This window comes from Sinohyriopsis cumingii, chromosome 11 (assembly GCF_028554795.1).
Source record: "Sinohyriopsis cumingii isolate HCF-2022 chromosome 11, ASM2855479v2, whole genome shotgun sequence".
Classification (NCBI taxonomy): domain Eukaryota; kingdom Metazoa; phylum Mollusca; class Bivalvia; order Unionida; family Unionidae; genus Sinohyriopsis; species Sinohyriopsis cumingii.
This window is the reverse complement of record NC_142971.1, coordinates 30,320,463-30,343,159: the sequence shown is the minus strand read 5'-3', so window position 1 is coordinate 30,343,159 and position 22,697 is coordinate 30,320,463. Positions and strand designations below refer to the sequence as shown.

General features: G+C 36.9%; 1 protein-coding gene across 1 annotated transcript in view; it reads left to right on the top strand.

Annotated features, from left to right (window-relative positions):
- LOC149787841 (protein Wnt-7b-like) overlaps window positions 1-22,697 on the top strand; it is a 152,150-nt gene that overhangs the window by 81,253 nt on the left and 48,200 nt on the right. The gene's annotated exons all lie outside the window — the stretch shown is intronic.

Here is a 22,697-nt window from a genome sequence, read left to right as displayed (position 1 = left end):
TACAGAGCAGCGGGGAGGTGTGCTCTGATCTTGGTACTCCAAGTATGATCCGAGCAGCTGTGTTTTGAACTTTTTGAAGTTTCTGGAGCAGATATTGAGATGAACCAGACAGAACTGCGTTACAATAGTCCAGTACTAATGAACACACAAGTGTTTTAGTGGCATCAAGTGAAAGATATTTGCGAATTGAGCTGATGCGTCCCAGCTCAAGATATGCAGCCTCGCATATGTTCATGACATGTTGGTACAATGTGAGAGTACTGTCCAGAGTAACACCTAGGTTTCGTACTGATTGTGTGAATTTAATGTTGGTGTTGCTGATATTTATTGTTTGAGGTAAAGGATGTGAATGAAAAAGTCTTTGTGTTGTGATCAGAATGGCCTCAGTTTTATCATCATTCATCTGCAGCTTGTTACATGTCATCCATGATTTTACATCAGAAATGCACCTCTCTACACCTTGGATAGTAGCATCAACTTCAGTTGGGTGGCTAGATTTGTATATTTGGGTGTCATCAGCTTACAATTGGTGAGATACTGGATGATGATCTATGACACTTGATAGCGACTGAGTGTACAGAATGAAGAGAATAGGTCCAATAACAGACCCCTTTGGAACACCACAACATAGATCAACTGGGCTGGAGTGTATTCCATTTGCAGATACAATTTGTGTCCTGTTGACCAAGTAGGACTTGAACCACAGTAAAGCTGTATCATGAATGCCAAATACATGCTGGATACGGTGAAGTAATATAGCATGGTCTATTGTGTCATATGCTGCAGACAAATCAAGGAGGGTGAGGACTGTAATTTTTCCGCTATCCAACGCAGAGAGAATGTCATTAACTACGATTAGAAGAGTGGTTTCAGTACTGTGGCAATGGCGATATGCCGATTGTACATTGCTAAAAAGACTGTTTGAATTTAGATGAGATACAAGCTGGGATAGAACAACCTTTTCTAAGATTTTTGATATGAATGTGAGATTCGAAACTGGGCGGTAGTTCTTTAAATCGTTATGGTCTAGTGTTGGTTTCTTCAGCAGAGGCTTTACAATGGCAGTTTTGAAAAATGATGGGAATGCCCCGGATGAGATAGAGGTATTAATAACATCAGTTAGTGAAGGCAATACTGAATCTATGCACTCAAGACAGGTTCAAATGCTACTAATGGTTGCCGCTCAAATTCTGTATCCCAACTGTGTGATGACGACGAGTCAATTGAAATTGTGGTGTCAAGCCTATCTCTAATGTGTGTACGTTGTCACGGAAGAAATTTGCAAACATGTCCGGAAGGTCGACTGCAGAGAAGGTAGTTGGAAATGGTGTAGAGTTGTTCCTTGACATCATCTTGTTAGTAATCTCGAAGAGCTCTTTGCAGCTGGAACTTTCCATTATCTTAGTAGTGTAGTGGGCTGATTTCGTGGCATGGACTATATTTGTGACATTCTTCTTAGCGGCTTCATAGATTGGCTTATGAATAATGAGTCTGATGGAAAGCCAGAGCCTCTCAGCTTTACGGCGGTCTCTTTTTAGCAGTGCGAAGCTGGTCCCTAACACTGCTATACCATGGAGAACACTTTTGAATTGATACTCTGCACTTGGTAGCTGGATCATGTTTGTCAAGTAAGTAACGCAGACAGTTATCGAGTTGTTCTGCGGTAGGAGGTAAGCAAGTTGTTAGGTTAGCTTGGATGTCGTGCATTAGTTTGGTTCTATTTATCATACGGGGGGTTTCTCTTAGTAGCAGATAAAGGTGGAGGGTTAGGGACTGATACGTCAAGATGGCATATAATGCAGAGGTGATCTGATGCAAGGTCATGGGATACCAGGGAGGACCGTAGAATGGTATCATCAGGTCTATGAAGAATCCAGTCTAAAATGTGACCATGTTTATGGGTGGGTTGGTTAACTGACTGTTTGAGGTTGAAAACATTAATGGAACCTACGAGTTTTGATGTATTTGAGTTTCCCGGACAGTCAAAGTGAAAGTTGAAGAATATTCAGGTTGCCACCTATCGAATTTCCATAGTCCAGGAGATTCGGAAACTGCTCCAAAAAGAGAGAGTCAGCCAGCTTGTCTTTTCTACTAGGAGGAGGGCGGTATAGGCAGAAAAAATGGACTGACCTTTGATCCAGTCTGAGTGTGGTTTGGACTAGTTCAAACGATGTGTGGTGGAAATTGAAGGTTGTGGTGTGGTTAAGACGTTTGTGATGACAGCAATTCCACCTCCGCGAGAATTACGAAGGAACGACTTGATGTAGTAACCAGTGGGTGTTAGATCCGCACACTAGGGCTCATCGCCTGATGTTTTTAGCCATGTTTCTGTCAGGAAAAATACGTAAATATTCTGGTCGTTGATAAAATTAACTATTTCTGTGCGCTTTTCCGGTGGTCCTACTGATTGGGCATTGAATAATGCAATGCGCAGAGGTATTTCTTGAATAGTTGACACAAAGGTTGACGAATTAATATGGATTTAAATTAGGTTATCTAAATTAAGGGTCGAATTTTTATTTTAATTGTTGAGCCGAAGTAAGGGAGATAACTGGAATTCTTCTTCCTGTTGAACGGTCGCACTCAGACATTAAATATGGCGACCACGATGTACATATTGACAATTTAAACGGATGGCCATATCGATATGGAATTTTCATTAAGAGACACGAACTCTGATAATGTCTAGCCTCTAATATGGCTGTCACGGAGGCCGTTTTGACAATCTCGTATCACTAGCCTTCCTGAACCGATGGTCATTCATATCGACATGAAGTTTCCACTAAAAGACTTCTTATGCAATATAGTTGGTCCAAAGTGAAAAAGGTACCAGTTGGACATGCTGTTAGACATCCAATGTGACCGTCACAGAGGTCATCTTAAAATCGTATCATCACTACACATCCTGAATGGACGGTCGTAATGTCATGCGGTTTCCATTGAAAGATTTAATGATTTCTATTTGGTTTTAATTGAAAATGGTGCCCCTCAGAGAAGCACTATAGACTCAGTGGTATACATCTTGAAAATCTTGCTATCCCTAATTGTCCGGAAAGGAATGTGGTATCTACATGGGTTTTTCACAAAAAAGACCTCTTATGAGAATGGCGCCCTGGGACATCTAAAATGCCACCAAAGGATCGACATGCCATTTAACAGAAATAATGCATTGAGTGGCTGGTTATTACTAGATGAAAATGGCACAGATCTCACATCAAATATGGCCGTCATGAACAAATCTTCTTATTGCTACTCATCGTGAACAGATGATCGCACTGATATGGAGATTCCATTCAAACACTTGGGATGTTTACTTGGTCCCAAAAAAAACTCGGCCCTGGTACATCCAATATGCAGCCACGGTGGCCATCTTCAAAGCTTTGTTATCACTATTGCCACGAACAGATGACTGTATCCACATGGGGTTTTAACCAAAATATGTATAATCTCTGCTTGGTGACACTCTGACCTCCAGTATGGCCGCCAAATCTTGTTATTGCTACATTTTGTAAACGAATTACCACAAGTACATAGGGTTTTAACCAATATTCTTTTAATCATGTCTATTTTGTCATAGATACAAATAATGCTCATCTGATATAGAAGATAGCCAGCATGGTGGCTGTCTTGAAACTTGTTTTGGCTCCCTAAACGGATGGGAATTTCATTAAAAGGCTTATTGATGTGTCTGGTTGGCACTAAATGAATGATGCGCCGATCTGACAATCAATATGGCTGAGATGGCGTTCATATTGAAAACCTTGTTATAGCTACTTATGTTAAATGGATTATGGTAGCGAGATGGGGTTTGCACTAAAAGCCTTTTTACGATATGTGGTTGGTCATAAATGGAAACTTGCCGCATAGAACTGCCATGGTAGCCATTTTGAAGATCTTGTTCCATCTGATTCTTCTGAATAAGTGGTTATTAATGTGTTTTTACAAAAACACTACTTACAATACGTAGCTGGTTCTTAATTAAATTGATAACAATGTGACCTCCCAAAATTTGACAAATCTTATAACAGCTACGTATCCAGAACAAATGACCTTACTGACATTACAAAATGAAATAAATGCAATTTTAATAGAAATTTAAAGGAAAGATTATAAACTATATCGGTCTTGCAATACATAGTTGTTGTATTAAAATGATATTGATACAAAATGGCGGCCTTCCTGGTAAGTCTGAAAAACTGTGTATGGCTTCTTCTGATCGTCGTAGCAACATGCGGTTTTCAATAAACACCGTAGCAATATATAGCTAGGTATGACTAAACTAACTCCAGCATGGCACCATAGCCATTTCGAAGCTCTTGTTACCGCTACGTCTTTTACATGAATGGTGACATTTACATGGAGATTTCATTCGTTTTGCAATACAAGATCTAATTGGTCCTGAATGGAAATGGTGCAGATCTGGTTACTAACATACCCGCACCTTTGTGACATTGGTGTCAATTGACCAGATTTTGTATTTTACTTAGGTTTGTAAGCATAGTGATGCAAATATGTATGGATTGATTTATCTCATTTAACTCTTTATGTGAATGGACATATCTGAAGAACACATTGAATGATACAACTTCAAAAACTAGCTTTTTGTTGTGCTTCTTTTTCTCCTACAAACATTACTTTCACAAAACTTTAACAAATGGACGGATTAATTGAGGGTGTATCGAGCAATATGAGATACAGTGTAAAATACACATGTCCATTTTGTAATTTTACGCAATTAAAACCATGATAACATTCTCATGACGTGATATTCATCATTTGCCAATGACATGACAGTCAGCAGACACCTGAGTTACATAACTGAAACAATCATTTTGAACAAGCTAAGCTGCATCTAATTGGTCGCTCGATATAGTTTCAACAGCCGATTATCCGCCGACGTAGCCTGGTAATATGAAATGGCGACTGGAGCTAGGTTTACGTGACGCTACGTCGATTTACAAGTTGTGAAACATCGGATTTGATACATAGACATGCCTCTTTTAAATACCGCCAAAAGGTCCATTCAACCGACGGTAACTCGACAGCCGCGAGAAACACTGGTGTCTAAATGCAGTCGATATGTGAGCTGGTACAATGTGGATAGATCTGTCTGCAATAATTACAAGGTTTTATGAATAGGCGAAATCATATCACAAACTATTAATACAGGAGCGGGGGTGGGGGTGGGACTTTATAGGACTAGCAGTGTTGGTTTTTTTACGTCATCTGTGAAACGATTTAACGTTTGACTGGGTCAATCAGAACGTCCTTGGACATTTCCGTTGCATGCTAGAATAATACCTATGATGTAAGTATACCTTTCTCACAGACGAGGAGAGTGATGTAAATTGTGCTCGTTTTAAAATATCTCATTCCCGTCGGTGTTATTTCATTATAATAACTCTTTGTTGCAACAACAGATACTCAACGACGTTCCATCACTAACAACAACGTTCCATCACTAACAACGACGTTCCATCACTAACAGCAGCGTTAGCAATAGTTAAAGACTGATGAAGAAATGACTAGTTTAATTTTTCTTATTATTACTGGTTGCAATAATAACGATAAAATTAAAAGTGCAGGTATTTATTTAATTGATTGCTGAAACGTAGTCTAATGCTATTTCAACGCTAATTTTTCACTATCATGATCCATAGTAACTCCCAGTACTTACAGATATCAATAGACCATGCTAAATATTCAACATAAATTTGCAAGAATTCAGTTACATACCACTTGATAGCATAACTTCACCTAAAATGCCCGGATAAAGAGCACAGTTTGGTAGGAAACTTCATATTCGATACCTTTATCGGCATTATATAAAGTTTGAATTTTGATTAAGCATTAAATTTGGTTTACCTTGGGCATCCTGCAAGTGAAACTAAATTAACAGCAGACATTTTGGTAAGGAAAACTTCCAGCATCGTTTGATTACCAGCATCCCTCCAGCAGAATAATATATCGATCGTCTGCCAAGCATAATCGAAAAACAGGAGTCGGTTTTATATTAGTTTCTTTGACATTGTTGTATACACTGTCAAGAAACTTAATATATGTACAGGAGTAGAGTGCTGTGGGAACGGGTGAGAACGACGTTCCCTTACGCCTGTCATTGCCGGTCCAGTCCATCCCCATCTATCTGAGTAACATGCGTTCCCTCAATTCTTTATCGTGTTCTCTCTCTCTCTCTTCTTTATTTAGCACCGCACCATCAACCACATGTTGGTCACTGTGAGCTATATTTCACACTTCAGTTAATACTTTCAATTTTACCATAAGCTCAGTTTCTTTGACACTGTCGAAAGTAATCTTGAAACTAAATGTCTGAATTGGAATTGAAACCTGTAGCTTTTAAAGGAAAAGAAGGTCAAAAGTTACATATTTTCACACTCCAGTTATTCCGTTACGTTTTTGCGTCTAGCTCTGTTTCCCTAGAACTGTTGTATGTACAATTATGAAACTTAATCGTATTTCCGCTTCGAAGAGTTCTATTAGCTAACGGCAAAGGTAGGACATAGTGACCTACTTTTTAAGCTTAAGTAATGACAGGTTTGTATATGCAGTCATGCAATTTGATGAATGTGTTGACGTTTTAAGTGACCATAACTGCAAGGCATATGTAGGTAGAAGTGACACATGTATTTTTCATGCTCCACTGAATATTTTCATAGTTTGTATTTACATACAACTCAGTTTCCACAGCTGTTGCGTGTATTGTGATTAAACTTGATTTGTGCATTCACCATTATAATGTCTTTTAGTATCCATAAAAAATTAAACTGTGGTTGTAATAACCTTTCATTTTTGACTTGAGTGTCTATATTCAATATTTGGATTAACTGTTTAACAGCAAAGCATGCCAGACATTTCATTCTACAGAATTCACTGTTGGTTTAGTCTTGCCGTACATAGTCACTTATAACATGAGCCAAACCGCAAACAGTAAAGATCATGATCTGCTGTAGCATAATGCGCCTGCAGATCAGGGTCTATGTCGTTTATTTTATTGATTACTCCTAACACACTGCTCAGACCCAGATCTGCCAGCGCACTATGAGATAGCAGATCTGGGTCTGTGCAGTTTGCAGTTAGACTGGACTTATAAACGATGATTAGGGTAATACAAACGTTAAAGAAGAGAAAATATTTATTTTGGATTGATTTTATTAAAGGAAACTCGGTAACGACCACGTCATTTTACTCGCACCTTCTCTTTAGTATTTATCCAAAATACCAATGTTATTTTTTGCTTCATGGCTTTTGTTTTAAACAAGTACTGGCGAGTTACCTCCCTTATATCAGCACCTTGGGGGATAATCACAGCAAGTTATCTTCTTTCCTTCTTACGATTTACAATCACACTATTTATATCAATTACTGTATGCACATGTTAGTAAGAGCACTGCTAGAGAAGGTCTTAATTAAGACTCGTAAACCATGCTTATTGGCTTTCGTAGCAACGATGTTGTTTGACTGAAATAAATGCACACCCACTTTTGTATCAACCTGTGCAGGGGCATTTTCTCGATTACAAATGTCTCGAGTACATTGATTTTGTAGAACTACTAAGATATATTTATACCGAAAATACAATGAATAGGTTAAGCAAAAGAAAATCTTTCAGACGACAAAAATGCTTCGAGATTGCATCGAAGGTGAACTCGACACTTTTTACATCGAGAAAAGAAAGCACCAATAAAAGGAAGAAAGAGAGTACAGGGGAAGAAAAAAAAAAACAGTCACTGACACAGACTAACAAAGATAAACAAGATCTGGAAGAGAGAAAAAGGAAGATAGAAAACAGCAAAGATGGAGACAAAAAACGAAAGATGTATGAGAAGAGAAATATTGTGATAAATCAAACTCGCGTCGACTCAGCCCTTTACAGACAAATTGGCGGTTTGCCACAAGGTTTCTCAGGTCTGACATTATCCGAGATTTAGGTCGTTATACACATATATTGCGGTCATCATTTCTTTCAAATAAAGAACTAAAACAAAGTCTCTAAATTTTAAGAATTTATAACAGAATTTCTTTGAAATAATGTCATGTTAGGTCTTGATTACCATTAGCACAATGCCTTCTTTATTTTGTTTTGTTTTCTTATTGTTGTTTCTATTGGTATATTTTAATGTCGAATCCAAAATGGATTTTATTTTACTCTGAGAACAGTGTATAATGAGGCAGCAGTCATGCCAATAGGTGGATCTGTCAGGCACCCATACAAGTTCATTTTCTGGTAATCGTTGGAATCCCTGGTCCACTCCGTTTTACTAAAATGCCAAATAAAGCGTTGCAGTCCGTGTTAGGAAGAGTTATCGTTAGAAAAAAGTATGTTCCGAATGATATTTTTCACTTCCATAAATGTGAAAGCTGTGATCCAATTTATGAATCTAAAGTCAAAAGGTCAACCGAATGTAATTCGTAGAATTGTCCGCCAGATCTCGGTTATGTCGGATGGTAATCAGATTGTGAAACGCGTACTATAGCGATAGGTCTTATGTACATTATTCACACTCATACACACACGAGCACGCAAACATCCACACTTCTTTGCATGCAGATACCACTTGACATTCATTAAATCATCGTATTTTTTTCTTTTGGTTTTATTCAGGTGTGCTATGTGTGCTTTTGTTGTTCAAGACAACCGTTTGTGACGCATCCCGATAAATATTGTATTAACAATTGACTGTACATTCAAAACTACTATTAGCTCATTCTAAGTCACTTCGCTCGTGAAATAATTCAAATAACTTGTCTCTATATTTTTATGTGTTTGCGGTCATACGTACAGGCCCTAATGATGGGACCAACTTTAAATTGTATAATTCAGATTGAAAAGGGAATAATGAGCGACTTGATCCAAGTCGTATCATTCCCCTTACGGGTAACTCTTGCTGGACTGCCAGATCAAAATTGACACGTCAGAATGAAACTAAGGGAATCTGCGAGTTCAGTCATAACTAAGCCACTGCAGGTACTCTCGTACATATTAAGACGTGTGGAACAAATGAATATTGTGGGGTTTTAGGGGTGGGATAGGATGAGAAATTATCCATCATATCCTGGAAATCAAGGAATGCTTTTCAAAACATGGCTCCTTTGTGTCCATTCATACTTCCATTAACATTTTTGTATAATTCTTGAGCTTATTTGGATTTCGGACCATACAGAAAATATCTAAAACTAACGATAATTCACAGCATTATATTTCATACGATTCAATCATTTTAGAAAAACATGTTAACAATCGAAATTAGGAATTGTAATCCATACCGATTACAGTCCGCTTCGGATGCGGGAGGTCGTGGGTTCGATCCCCGACCGAGTCATACCAAAGACTTACAAAAATGGTACTAACAGCTGCCTCGCTTGGCTCTCAGCATTAAGAGGTTAGTGTTAGGACTGGTAGGCCTGGTGTCAGGATAATGTGACTGGGTGGGACATCATGCTACATGTCTGCGGCATGATGCCCCAGTGCTAGACATCACTTTAAACTGCCACACTGCAGACATCATAGCGATATGACTGAAAAATTGTTAAAGCTACGTTAAAAATCCAAATTACAAACACACAATACCGATGACACGACCCAAAAATAGTATACGTGCAGACTTCGGTCCACTGTTTCAATACTAATGCGCCCAAGACTGACATGACATTATCGACTCGTTTTGCAGTAGTAGGATAACGTCAGTGGGGTCTAGGCTACGTGGCTGAAATCACTAGGTTTCACACCAGTATTATGGTGTTACACGGCCACTTAGCAATATACCGTCGTCTTTAGACCCAATGGTATATGGATGATATCCAACGATTTGGAAGAAAAAAAAAAGAAGAAATATATATATATATATATATATATATATATATATATATATATATATATATATATATATATATATATATATATATATATATATATATATATATATATATATATATATATATATATATAAGACTCAAGACTCGTTACTAAGGGCTAACCCATTGCTGTCAACTGAGGCCAATGAGGAGAAATTTGGTACTGTCCAAACATTCGTGGTAGCCACTAATGCCGCTTCTTATCGTTTCTCCAATATGAATTTGATCAGTATGTTCAAATGTAATAATGCCGTCCATCGTTTATCATGCGAGTACTAAAGATACCCCCTCCCGTTTGCACCAGTATCTTCCAAAAGTCATGTTCTTGAAATGGACGTATATCAATATATTATCATTTTAAATAAAATGTCTACCTTTCTGTAAGTCTATTTCTTGTTTGTATTTCAGGGTTTATTTTGGTATTTATTATGAAGCTGTATTATTTGTACTTTTTTATAACCATAATTGTCAGATTAAAACATCAGTCAGTTCATTGTTCCTGAGGAGAGAGCTTAAACTAAATAACTTTTCTTGTTGTCAGCCATCTATAGATGAATCAACAGTATACTGTAGCTAACGTTGTTGTTCAATAAATATTACCTAAACTAACTAATATGGTTAAGTGATAATCCCCCAGACGAGACTAGCGACAGGTCTCGATCCAGAACCAACTTGCCAACATCATTAAACCCTAAGCTCACTTCTACTAACATACATCTTAAATTAAGTCTAGATCTAAAGCATTTGATTTGTCATTTATAAGTCAGACTTTAAATTTCAGCCAATCAGATCGCTAGATTCTATACTTAAATTTAAGTATAGACCTAAGTGTTGTTGGTGAAATTGAGGCTTGGACAAATAAAATGACAACCAGACTCTGGACAAGTGTGATTACATAACCTTAAAAAGTTCGATATCACCTCTTGACAAATAGGAATATAATGACTACATATTTATGTCTAAAAACCGGTAAATGACATCACTACCCCCCCCCCCCTTTCTGGATCACTACCAATAGAATGGTTTCAGCTGACTCTCACCGGCTGTCGTATTCTCGACACTTTTTGAGCTCGACACTCGAATCCACATTAAAATTCCACAACTTTTGTTAGTGATCTATAGACTAATCATACATTGATTACATGATTTGGCCCAAGATCGATGTTTTGAAATCACAAAGGCCCGGATCAGTATGGTGGCATCCCTTTTGCCCTGGACGAGCATACCTTTATCAGTAGGCAGAGAATCATTACTAAACTAAACTTTGGGCATATATAAGGATATCATTGCACCCTGGAATAGTCTGATTAAATCACTTTGCTCAGTCACAGTGGGGTTGCATTAGTTGGCCCAATGGTCAGTATTATCATATCACTTATCACTTAGATTTTCACAGGGCAGTTCTTTTATATAAATGTCTACATGGAACTGCAGAGTGTCTTCAGGACTTATTCAAGCCTTTTTCAACACAATACCAGTTGAGATCAACATCACATGGAAACCTTCTAGCACCAAAACCATGAACAGAGCAATTTAAAACGAGCTTCCAATACTATGGTACAGTTCTGTGGAACAAGCATCCACTACATGTAAAATCTGCTGAAAATATTAGAGTATTTAAGAAGAGATATCATGAGCATGTATGTGTTTCTAATAGATAATGGAATTTAGTATTTTAATACTAAACATGTTAAAATAAACAGTAATTATTGCTATCTTCATATAATGTACATTGTTATACTCTTCTTAAGAGGGCCTCAAGGGAGAATAGTCACTGACTAATGAGTCACCCTCTATAAATAAAGCATATTATTATTATTATTATTATTATTATTATTATTATTATTATTATTATTATTAAGTATTATTATTATTATTATCACTGGACCAGTATAGCGACTTTATATGACACTGGATCACACTGTTATCTCACGACTGAAATAACGCCTTCTAAATCAGGCAATTGGTCTAATTCAACATATTTCAAATATTTCATACGTCGATGGACGAATCAAGAAGACTTTGTTGTCTATCTGTCCTGACACGAAAATAAAATTAGCAACCAGTCACGATATTCGATTTCTTGACAGATTCTGTCTGCGTTCTTCATTCTGAACACATTTTGACTCAATAAATTTCAGTGTTTAATTTGAGATCATTCTAAACAACACATTAAATAAGCAAAGCGATTAGATATCTCCATGCAACGACAAGCTTTCTTTGTCTCCATGTTTGCTATACTTTTTCAACTTTTAATTTTTAATTTTAAAAATATGTTTACTTATTTTGTGGAGTGGAGGTGGGGTCTTATTATATTCATTTGAAATGCACTAATCTTCTTATCTGCCAGTTTTCAGAAATTGTTTCCATGACAAATTTCTTCTAACATTTCTGTCTTAATACTAAGCCCAGATAATACATATACTGCATGATCTGAAAGCAACGCTTGCTAAGCGCTTCTTAGGCTGAAGAAAAAGTCACTATGGCTTACGTATGCTTCCTTTTTTTTTTTTTGCTTCATTACTAGATGACTAGATTTTGATTTTAGGATTTACGTATTACTAAATGGCACGGATGTGTTATTACATAGATGACTGTTTACACAAATACGTAGGATATCGTAATTTGTTTGTGTATTTGCATATATTTTTTACAGATATATTAGTAAAAAGCATACATTTCGTTCTTATACGCTCGTTTTAAGACGGGACTATTATGCTACGTTGTTCTCTTTTCATCCAATAACATTAGCTTGTTTGGTCCATAACTTTCTGAACAGAGAAATTTCCCGGAAGCTTTGCCCAAGTATATATGACAACTAGACAACGTATCTCGTATCAAAGTCACGTCTTCTTCCTCAAGGTCAAGGTCACGGCAAGGAGAAATATCATTATGCGATTCGTATAATTGTCCGGAACCGCTGAAGATATTGTAGTGAAACTTTAGCTCACTCTGCGCCATAGCCGCTAAATAAGCAACTCTGTTCTCTGGCGATTTACTATTAAATTTCGGATAATATCTATACGCCGACCAACTGTGAGGTCACGTCTTTATGGTAAGAGCAACAAATTAGTTCCAAACATGTGCCCCATTACTTTCTTAATTTTCATAACTTTCTGAAGTCAGTCTAATATAGATCTTGTATTTAATTTTAAGCTAACCACAATTCTTTGAAAAAAGTATTAAAATGTGTTTTTACAAAGCGCAAAATTGCCAATGCTTATTGGAACACTACCGTTGTCAGTTCTTCATTTTTGGAGATGGGTAGTTTTGCACGCTGTAAGCTAGTCAATTTCGGATTAAGTAAGTATTGCGTGTGGTTCGCAATCACATAATGCGTAAATAGAAGTGATCGCTTTTGAAAAAACACCGGAACTCCTGAAGTCTGACTTTAGCCAGGTAGGATGTGTTGCATACCTTGGTCACGACCCTTACATCAAGCTCAAGATCACGGCAAATGACAGGTAATAATTTGATTATCCTTTTCAGGACTATAACATTTGAAGATATTTGAATGAAATTTTAGCCAATTATACACCATTTAAAGGGTGTGTGGCGCATAACTTAGTTGCCTCCTCTGCCTCAAGGTGAAGGTTACGGCAATGAAAAAGCTAACTTTGATTCGTATCCTTATCTCGAGTATTAAATCTTAGTTGCTGAAGATATTTGAATGAAAAATTCACCAGTTGTATATCACAACTTATCAGTATGTCCCATATCATAGTCACGCCTCTGCCTCAAGGTCAATGTCACGGCAAGGGAGAATATAAATCACTTAATTTTTGGGGGTCATGTTCGAGTATAGCTTTTAAAGCGATGGCGATATTTTAATGAAACTTTAGCCTCTTGCATATCTTAAAAGTGACTAGCATGTTCAAAATCATATCATATGCCATACCTCAAAGTGAATGTCACAGCAAGGGATTTTTGAAGTAATGACCATGTTTCCTTGTCCAGGCTGTCACTTTTTAACACCTATAGACATGCTTACGAAACTTTGCCCAGGTCCACACCTAAACATACAGTATTCATATCCCTTCCTTAAAGGTCAATGTCCTTCGTAGGGAAAAAGTATGACGTATCATGCACCGTGTGAGGTAATCTTGTTCCAAGTTAGTTATTATTGGCAAGGTTTCATGTTGAGTTGGATAGACCTATTTCGGTTTACTAGTTTATCATCTTTAACACACAACTATTTTGAAGTACAATGTATGAAATTATCTGCAATTATCATATACAAAAAGTGGGGGTGGGGTGCAACAAAAGAAACATACAAGTAGTATAGATGAAATTATTCCAGCTAGGTTTTTTTAATTTCTTGCCAATATTTACGTTTGCAGTGACCAACCGATATCAGAGTAAATAGATTCTCGCTGTGGGTGAGGAAACCAGTGTTCTTTGTACATACATACATATATACATCATACATACATACATACGTACGTACGTACGCACGCACGCACGCACGCACGCACGCACACACACACACACACACACACATACATACATACATACATACATACATACATACATACATACATACATACATACATACAGGAGAAAGTGCAGCCACTTAATGAGTGCCTCAGTAGTGTAGAAGATTATTTAAAACCAGCTGCATTTGGTGCATTCGTCCACATGATTTTATGTAACTTAAATTCAAATAAACCCTGCCTGTCTGTCTAAATGCTCCAAAATTTGCCATCACATTTCCTGCTCGTCTTTCTTCCTCTCTACAGGTGATATGTCACGCTTTTTACAAGCCATCAAAAGATTAAATCACTTTGATAGGACGAGTTTGATGAATGGCGCGATGTACCTGGAGACGCTAACTTGTAAAAATACTCAAATATGTTTAGTATTTGGTGCAACGTGTTTAGTCTTCTGGTTGTGGCGGTGATCAAAGGCAGAGGGCGTTATTTAAAAGGAGAGGCAGACTCAATCGTAGAGAGCTCATTTAAATCGGAAAGACGCCATCAATCATGGAATCTTCGTGGTTAGGGAGAGTGCTGTAAACTGTTGTCACCTCGCGTCATGTTCTGGCCCTTTTACTGCCACACTTTCTACTGACTGGAGTTTGATTAGGACTATTTCTTTCGAACCAATTTTTAAAAAAAATTCATAACCTGGTACTAAGTACACAAAGGATGGTTGTATACCTAGGGTGTGGCCTTTTGATTTTAGAAAACTATCCTTCTGCGAGAAATTGCTGACAGTGGTCAATTGACCTGTACCTGTTGTATTTGACATCCGAGTTTGAACAGAGATAGAAGAGTGGTCAATTGACCAGTAACTGGTGTTTTTCATATAATTTAAGAGAGAGAGAGAGAGAGAGAGAGAGAGAGCACTTACATTCAAAACCTCCACTTTCTAGTTCTGGAATCTCAGCTTTTCAAGTTAGTTTTTCATTTCCATTTTGTTGACTTTTAGGGTCATTCGGCGAGACATGAGAATAATATTTGAGTTGTTCTTCTCGCCTAACATCAACTACTTTGTTCAAGAACATTCAAAAACCTTATCCTCGGGTTGAGAACTCTAGTTGTTTGTACGTTCACACTTAGGAACGTCCAAGAACATGTTCTTGGATTTTGGGCAAACAATCCTGTACAAAAATAGTCTTCATTTTGAAGACTTGTTGCCCTATACGCCAATTTGAAAGTCCCGCCTGAAGTCATGATTAGTGAGAATTGGAAATGTCATAGGTGCCCAGCGATCGCACAAATGCATCATTTAAACCATCGGCATCAGGACCGACAACGGGGGAGGGGGGATATATCCATTGGGCCGAACAATACGTTTTAATTTTATATAAGAATTTTTTTGTTAGAATAAGAACCAGGAGAGGCCTGGGTGTTTATTACCTCAGGGCCAGTGATCGCTCTCTGCGGCCCTGTTCGGCATAACTGTTATATTTATTCTCCCACGTGCTACACAGTTATAGCAATCGTTGCAACATCCTCACCCCAATTCTGACATCTTTGTTTTTCAATATAATCGCCATTGCAAAAGTTATACGTCCATTTCAGAAGATAAATGGTCATTCTGGGAGATAAATCAATTATAATCGGGCATGCAGAAGGACGGCCTGCATACGATGACTTTGCAAATGCATCTGTATTAGTCTCCAAACGATGCTTAGTGTAAGCGAGTGCAGACACAAGCACGCTGACCACATTTTAAGTTTGGAAAGGAAAGGAAGAGGAAATAAAAACCTCATCGTTGTGATGAAAGCTCAGATATGACAAGAGGGGAAAATGATCGTTAAATCTCTCAGCAGATAGAAAATTCGTATTTCGTACTTTCTAAAGGAATTTTTTAAGTATTTAAAAATTAAACATAATATTTGATGTTACGTTTATTGATTTATTTATTTATTGATTTATTTGTTTATTTATTTGAACAATGCGATGATTTATGCACATCTTGACTTATGTTCCAGAACATTTAAGTCAAACATACAGACTATATATATATGTGTGGTATTTTCTAATATAGTATTTAATAATTGTCGATCTGAATTTTTTTATCTTTGAACGAGAAAAAATTAAGAAAGACAATACGTGCTTGTCATTTTAAATGTGTATATGTGTGTGAGAGAGAGAGAGAGAGAGAGAGAGAGAGAGAGAGAGAAAGACAGACATAGACAGACAGAGACAGATAGTGACGTATATATATATATATATATAGAGAGAGAGAGAGAGAGGAGACAGAGAGATGCAGAGACAGAGACAGAGAGATGCAGAGACAGAGACAGAGAGATGCAGAGACAGAGAGACAGACAGACAGAGACATATACAGAGACATATATGCTTTACGTCCTAAGTATAGCGTATCAAACTTTCATGCAATCAGTGTGTATTCTGATTTACCCATGCCACTATTATGCAATAGTATTGTAACCTCCTGCAGTAGTTGTCCTTTGTTAACGGTTTCATTTGTCATTAAACGGCCTGTAAGTTGCTGATACTTAGCAACGCAAATATGTACCCTATTTCAGTAGAGGAAACCATTTCTGTGATAAAAATGAATCCAAATACCAAGGTTTTAGACAAAATGTTAGAATCCTCTCAAATCTTTTTGGGAATTAATGCATTTGTAGTCCTGCTTTCCCTGCAAGTTTTGCTTCCTGGACATCAAAGATTGCGCCGTATAGATTCATTGGACATAAGGTGCTCAATTATTTAGGTAAATAGAAAGGACACGAGAGCCCATTTCACTTTCCTCATTATTTCATACATTTTTATCGAAAGGATACCGATGTTTTTGGCGTTTGCAATTTTATATATTTGGAACAAAATGTTCGTACAGTTCTACATGTTTTTACTTGCAGAAGAATTTACATTGTACAATCTTTAAAAAAGTAGTATTTTTCACAATTGGTTGTTGTGTTGTTTTTTACTTTTTGTGGGTAGAGTGGGGTAGAAGTTTGACGAATAGTCATGCACAATTTTGGATTTTTTAAACAAAATTGCATTATGATGGACTTAAAAACGGGAATAGTTACACTATGAGTATATACCGCAAAATCAGTGCACAGAAGACCAGAATGATGACCGACAACACCAAAGGCATCAGCACTGACATCAGGGTCCAAGGTATGAAGCTATAAACAGTCAACAGCTTCAGATATTTGAGGGTAATTGTAACAGATGAAGGATGGAAGCCTGAAGTAGTCTCCAGGATTTCACAGACAACAGCAGCGCTGACAAAAAGAAGCCCATCTGGAACTCAGTTCAAAGGTCAGACTGATGCACTCACTGGTGAGCTCCCTTTTTCTCTACGCCTGCGAATCATGGACCAGTTAAGCTGACTTAGAGAAAAATATACAGGCTACAGAGATGAGATGTTTCCGAAAGATCCTCGGCGTCACATACAAAGACCGTGTCACCAATGAAGAAATACGGTGAAGGATAAGACAAGCCATTGGGCCTCACGATGACCGCCTGATCATAGTAAAAAAAAAAACGTAAACTGCAGTGGTATGGGCATGTCTCGCGATCATCAGGACTTGCCAAGACAATCCTGCAAGGCACTGTACAAGGAAGAAGAAAGAGAGGCAGGCAAAAAAAGATATGATATGGGAAGATATAATAAACAATAATAATAATAATAATAATAATAAACTATCTTTAACGAGGATAACACATATGGTCATGGCTGACCCATCTGCCATGTGGTCCTCAATTTTTGTAATAAAATAAAAAAAAAAATAAAAAAAAAATAGAAGACCATGCACATAACCATGTATCGTCGCACACTCATTCGTACATATTTGACATGAATGACTCGAGAGTGGACAGGCTTGATACTGAGCGACTCACTGAGAAAGACGGAAAATCGAGAGGAATGGAGAAGGCTGGTTGTTCGGTCTTGTGCAGTGCCCCAACGGTTTTCCAGACTACGGGACTGATGATGATGATGATGATGATGATGATGATATACCGCAAGCACGTTCGTAGTTGGACTATATCACCACTCCTATTCTATACGTCATGTTAGCTGAATTTTTTTTTTTATATCTTCAAATATAAAATAGATATCCCAGCTGAACAAATATTCCAAAGAATGAGGAAAGTGAAATTGTTGGTTCACATATTTAAGCATCACATCTCTTCTTTCAGGGTTGCACAGGTTTCGAAACCCTCAATTCTTGGATTACGAGCCGGATGCTCTGTTAACTGATAATCGCGGTTCTGTTTGTGTGTGTGTGTGTGTGTATGTGTGCGTGCGTGCGCGCGTGTGTGTGTGTGTGTGTGTGTTGGTGTGTGTGTGTCTGTGTGTTGGGAAAGAGGCGGTTCTGAACTATAAATTATGTTGGAAAACTAGAAAAGCCACAATTGTTTGAAAATTTATTTATTTATTTATTTGTGAATTTATTTTGTAAACTGGATCATAAAACACTTTTTTTTAATACCGTCAAAATTTATATATATTATCATCACCTCACCCACCCACCCCGGTCACAATAGAAACTCGTGTAAAAGTGTTGACATAAGGTAGCTAAATAAAAAGGCTGACTTTTAAATCTTTTGATTCGAAAAAAAAAATCACAAAGCCTGAAAGTATTGGTCTTAAATGTACTTACTTTTAACAAATGATTATATTAATAACGACAGTTTGTTCGAAAACAAACAACGCTATGCTTTGCACATGGCTGTGACCACATACACCGCCATATTTGCTTCCCAATAACCTAAAATTTGGGATCGCTGGGTGGCACGAAACTGGAAAGTGGCGAATTAATTTTCCCCTCTACCCGTGACTAGTGACTTTTTCAGAACATTCCTAGGCTATGTGTTTCCTTTTAATCAGGATTGCTAATACCAACGCTTTTCATAAGTGGGCAAACCGACTGTTTTTCAAGAGGGTGTGAATTGCTTTGATCGTTCGCTTATCAAAAAGGGATATTCCTACTCGAAGCAGCATACCGCGGTTCGATATCATCAGCGCTCAAATGTTCTTTACGCGCATTGTCATTATCACAAAGATGATCTTATCAACAGCGCGTTTCTTAGCTTTACAAATTGAATATCTCTCAACACAATATTGTCACCAATGAAAACACTTCCTAAATTCAATTTTCTCATTCCTATTGATTTTATTGTAGTTTTCTATCTGACTGCAGTTTTCTAATTAGCGATTCAATATAGTCTAAATACAAAGAGTCGCGCGTGAAATCGAGACTGAGGGAGGTTCTTCGTGGACAAGTAAGGTATTATATTGGTTGATAGTCAACTGTTCATGACCAATAAATAATGGTTATTCTTCCCTCTTTCACATCTCATCAGTTAAAAATTCAAACACTTTCTTTAATGATAAGTCAGGGTCATACAAAATGGGATCTGGGTTTACTCATTAATATTTATGTTGAGAATGTCATTTTTTATAAGTTGGAAACGAATACATTTTATCTTCATCAAATAATGCTTTCGGTTTATACAGAATTGCAGCCTCCTTTGTTACTGGAAAATTAATCAGCATTCAATTTAATTTCAAACTATGGTATTAGGTTGACGTTTTGATTTTATATCTGACGATAATCTTTTTTCTTTGAGAAGCTTGGGGTATTTATATGATTTGCTACCTTAATATTAAAACTGATGCAAATGCACTAACATACATTGCAGACTTGCATTACAAGTGTATCTTGGTCGTCATTTAACCTTTCATGCACATCTATCCTGTCATTTATTTCTCACCTCATATTTAAGATTTTAAAAAAGTGCACAAACACACGTAGTTTGTTACAGGGATACCAAGAGTTCCCCAAATTTCCCAAAGCAGCTTATTGCTTACATGTATGACTCTAAACACAAATTATTTTACCTATCGATACTACTTACGATTATTTATCAGTGCCTCGCCATCCTGTGCCACCACCCACCCCCCGAAAAAAAGAAAAGAAAAAGCAACAACATAAAAACAATAGGTAAATCAGAATTAATAGTACTTGGACTAATAACTATACAATTATTGGCATCAGCTCTGCTTTCCAATTTATTTTAAGAAGGTGGGGGTACAAAGTAAAGGTCACATTTCACTTTAGGGTTAATTAAAAGGCGTAATAATTCAATGTGTTCTGCAGGGCAATTATATATTCATATGATATAATGCTAAAGATTTGAAAAATAATTGATCACTCGCTTTTGAAACAGTACCAAGAATGCGTAACGCTATATCAAGGTCACCCCCCCCCCAATAATCAAAGAGAAAAATATTTTACAAATTGACAGGTACTATATGACTATATTTGCTTACCGAGTCTTTTTGGTGTTCCAGGCTTTAGTCACTTAGACTTTAACGTAACTCAGACGAACGTTGTGCAAGAAACCCTAATAGGTGTTGATAACTCAAAATCACGCACTAGTCTAGTCGAAAGGGGTACGCTCACTTAAGGGTCATGGACAAAGTAACTGAAACACTTTACAAACGTACCATGTGGGGCTACTCTGAGTATTATCTAAAGCAATATACAAACATATCTTGTGGGGCTACTCTGAGTATTATCTATAGAACTATACAAACGTACCATGTGGGGCTACCCTGAGTATTATCTATGGAACTATACAAACGTACCATGTGGGGCTACCCTGAGTATTATCTATAGCAATATACAAACGTACCATGTGGGGCTACCCTGAGTATTATCTATAGCAATATACAAACGTACCATGTGGGGCTACTCTGAGTATTATCTATAGAACTATACAAACGTATCATGTGGGGCTACCCTGAGTATTATGTATGGAACTATAGAAACGTACCATGTGGGGCTACCCTGAGTATTATCTATAGCAATATACAAACGTACCATGTGGGGCTACCCTGAGTATTATCTATAGCAATATACAAACGTACCATAGGGGATATCCTGAATATTATCTATAGAAATATACAAACGTACCATGTGGGGCTACCCTGAGTATTATCTATGGAACTATACAAACGTACCATGTGGGGCTACCCTGAGTATTATCTGGCGCAATATACAAACGTACTATGCTGGGCTATTCTGAGTATATATGTAGCAATATACAAACGTATCATGTGGGGCTACTCTGAGTAGTATATATTGCACTATACAAACGTATCATGTGGGGCAATTTCGAGTATTATTTTGTAGCACTATACAAACGTATCATGTGGGGATACTCTGAGTATTATATATTGCACTGTACAAACGTATCATGTGGGGCTACCCTGAGTATTATCTATAACACTATACAAACGTATCATGTAGGGCTACTCTGAGTATTATATATTGCACTATACCAACGTATCATGTGGGGCTACCCTGACTATTATATATTGCACTATACCAACGTATCATGTAGGGCTACTCTGAGTATTATATATTGCATTATACCAACGTATCATATGGGGCTACCGTGAGTATTATCTATAGAACTATACAAACGTATATTATGGGGCTCTTTTGAGTATTATCTGTAAAACTATATAAACGTATCATGTGGGGTTACTCTGAGTATTAAATATTGCACTATGCCAACGTATCATGTGGGGCTACCCTGAGTATTATATATTGCACTATACCAACGTATCATGTAGGGCTACTCTGAGTATTATATATTGCATTATACCAACGTATCATATGGGGCTACCGTGAGTATTATCTATAGAACTATACAAACGTATATTATGCGGCTCTTTTGAGTATTATCTGTAAAACTATATAAACGTATCATGTGGGGTTACTCTGAGTATTAAATATTGCACTATGCCAACGTATCATGTGGGGCTAAACTGAGTATTATATATTGCACTATACCAACGTATCATGTAGGGCTCTTCCGAGTATTATCTGTAAAACTATACAAACTTATCATGTGGGGTTACATTGAGTATATCTGTAGCAGTATACAATCGCATCATGTGGGGCTATTCCGAGTATGTCTTTAGCACTATACCAACGTATCACGTGGGGTTAACCTGATCATTAATTATATTTAAGATTTTTGCGCACATCAGGTTATATGCGTACAACTGCCGTGTCTAAAATGCCCATACAGAGAACCTCAAAATCAGTTTTTCTTTGTAATTTAAAAGAATCTCAAAAGCATTATTTGTATTTCCTTTACATGCTATGAAATGTGTAATATGACATTAAATCTTCATTTCGCTATGATTATTATTATTATTATTATTATTATTATTATTATTTTTATTATTATTATTATTATTATTATTACTACTATTATTATTACTATTATTATTATTATTATTATTATTATTATTTATTATTATTATTATTATTATTATTATTATTATTATTATTATTATTATACCTCTGATATGTAGAACAA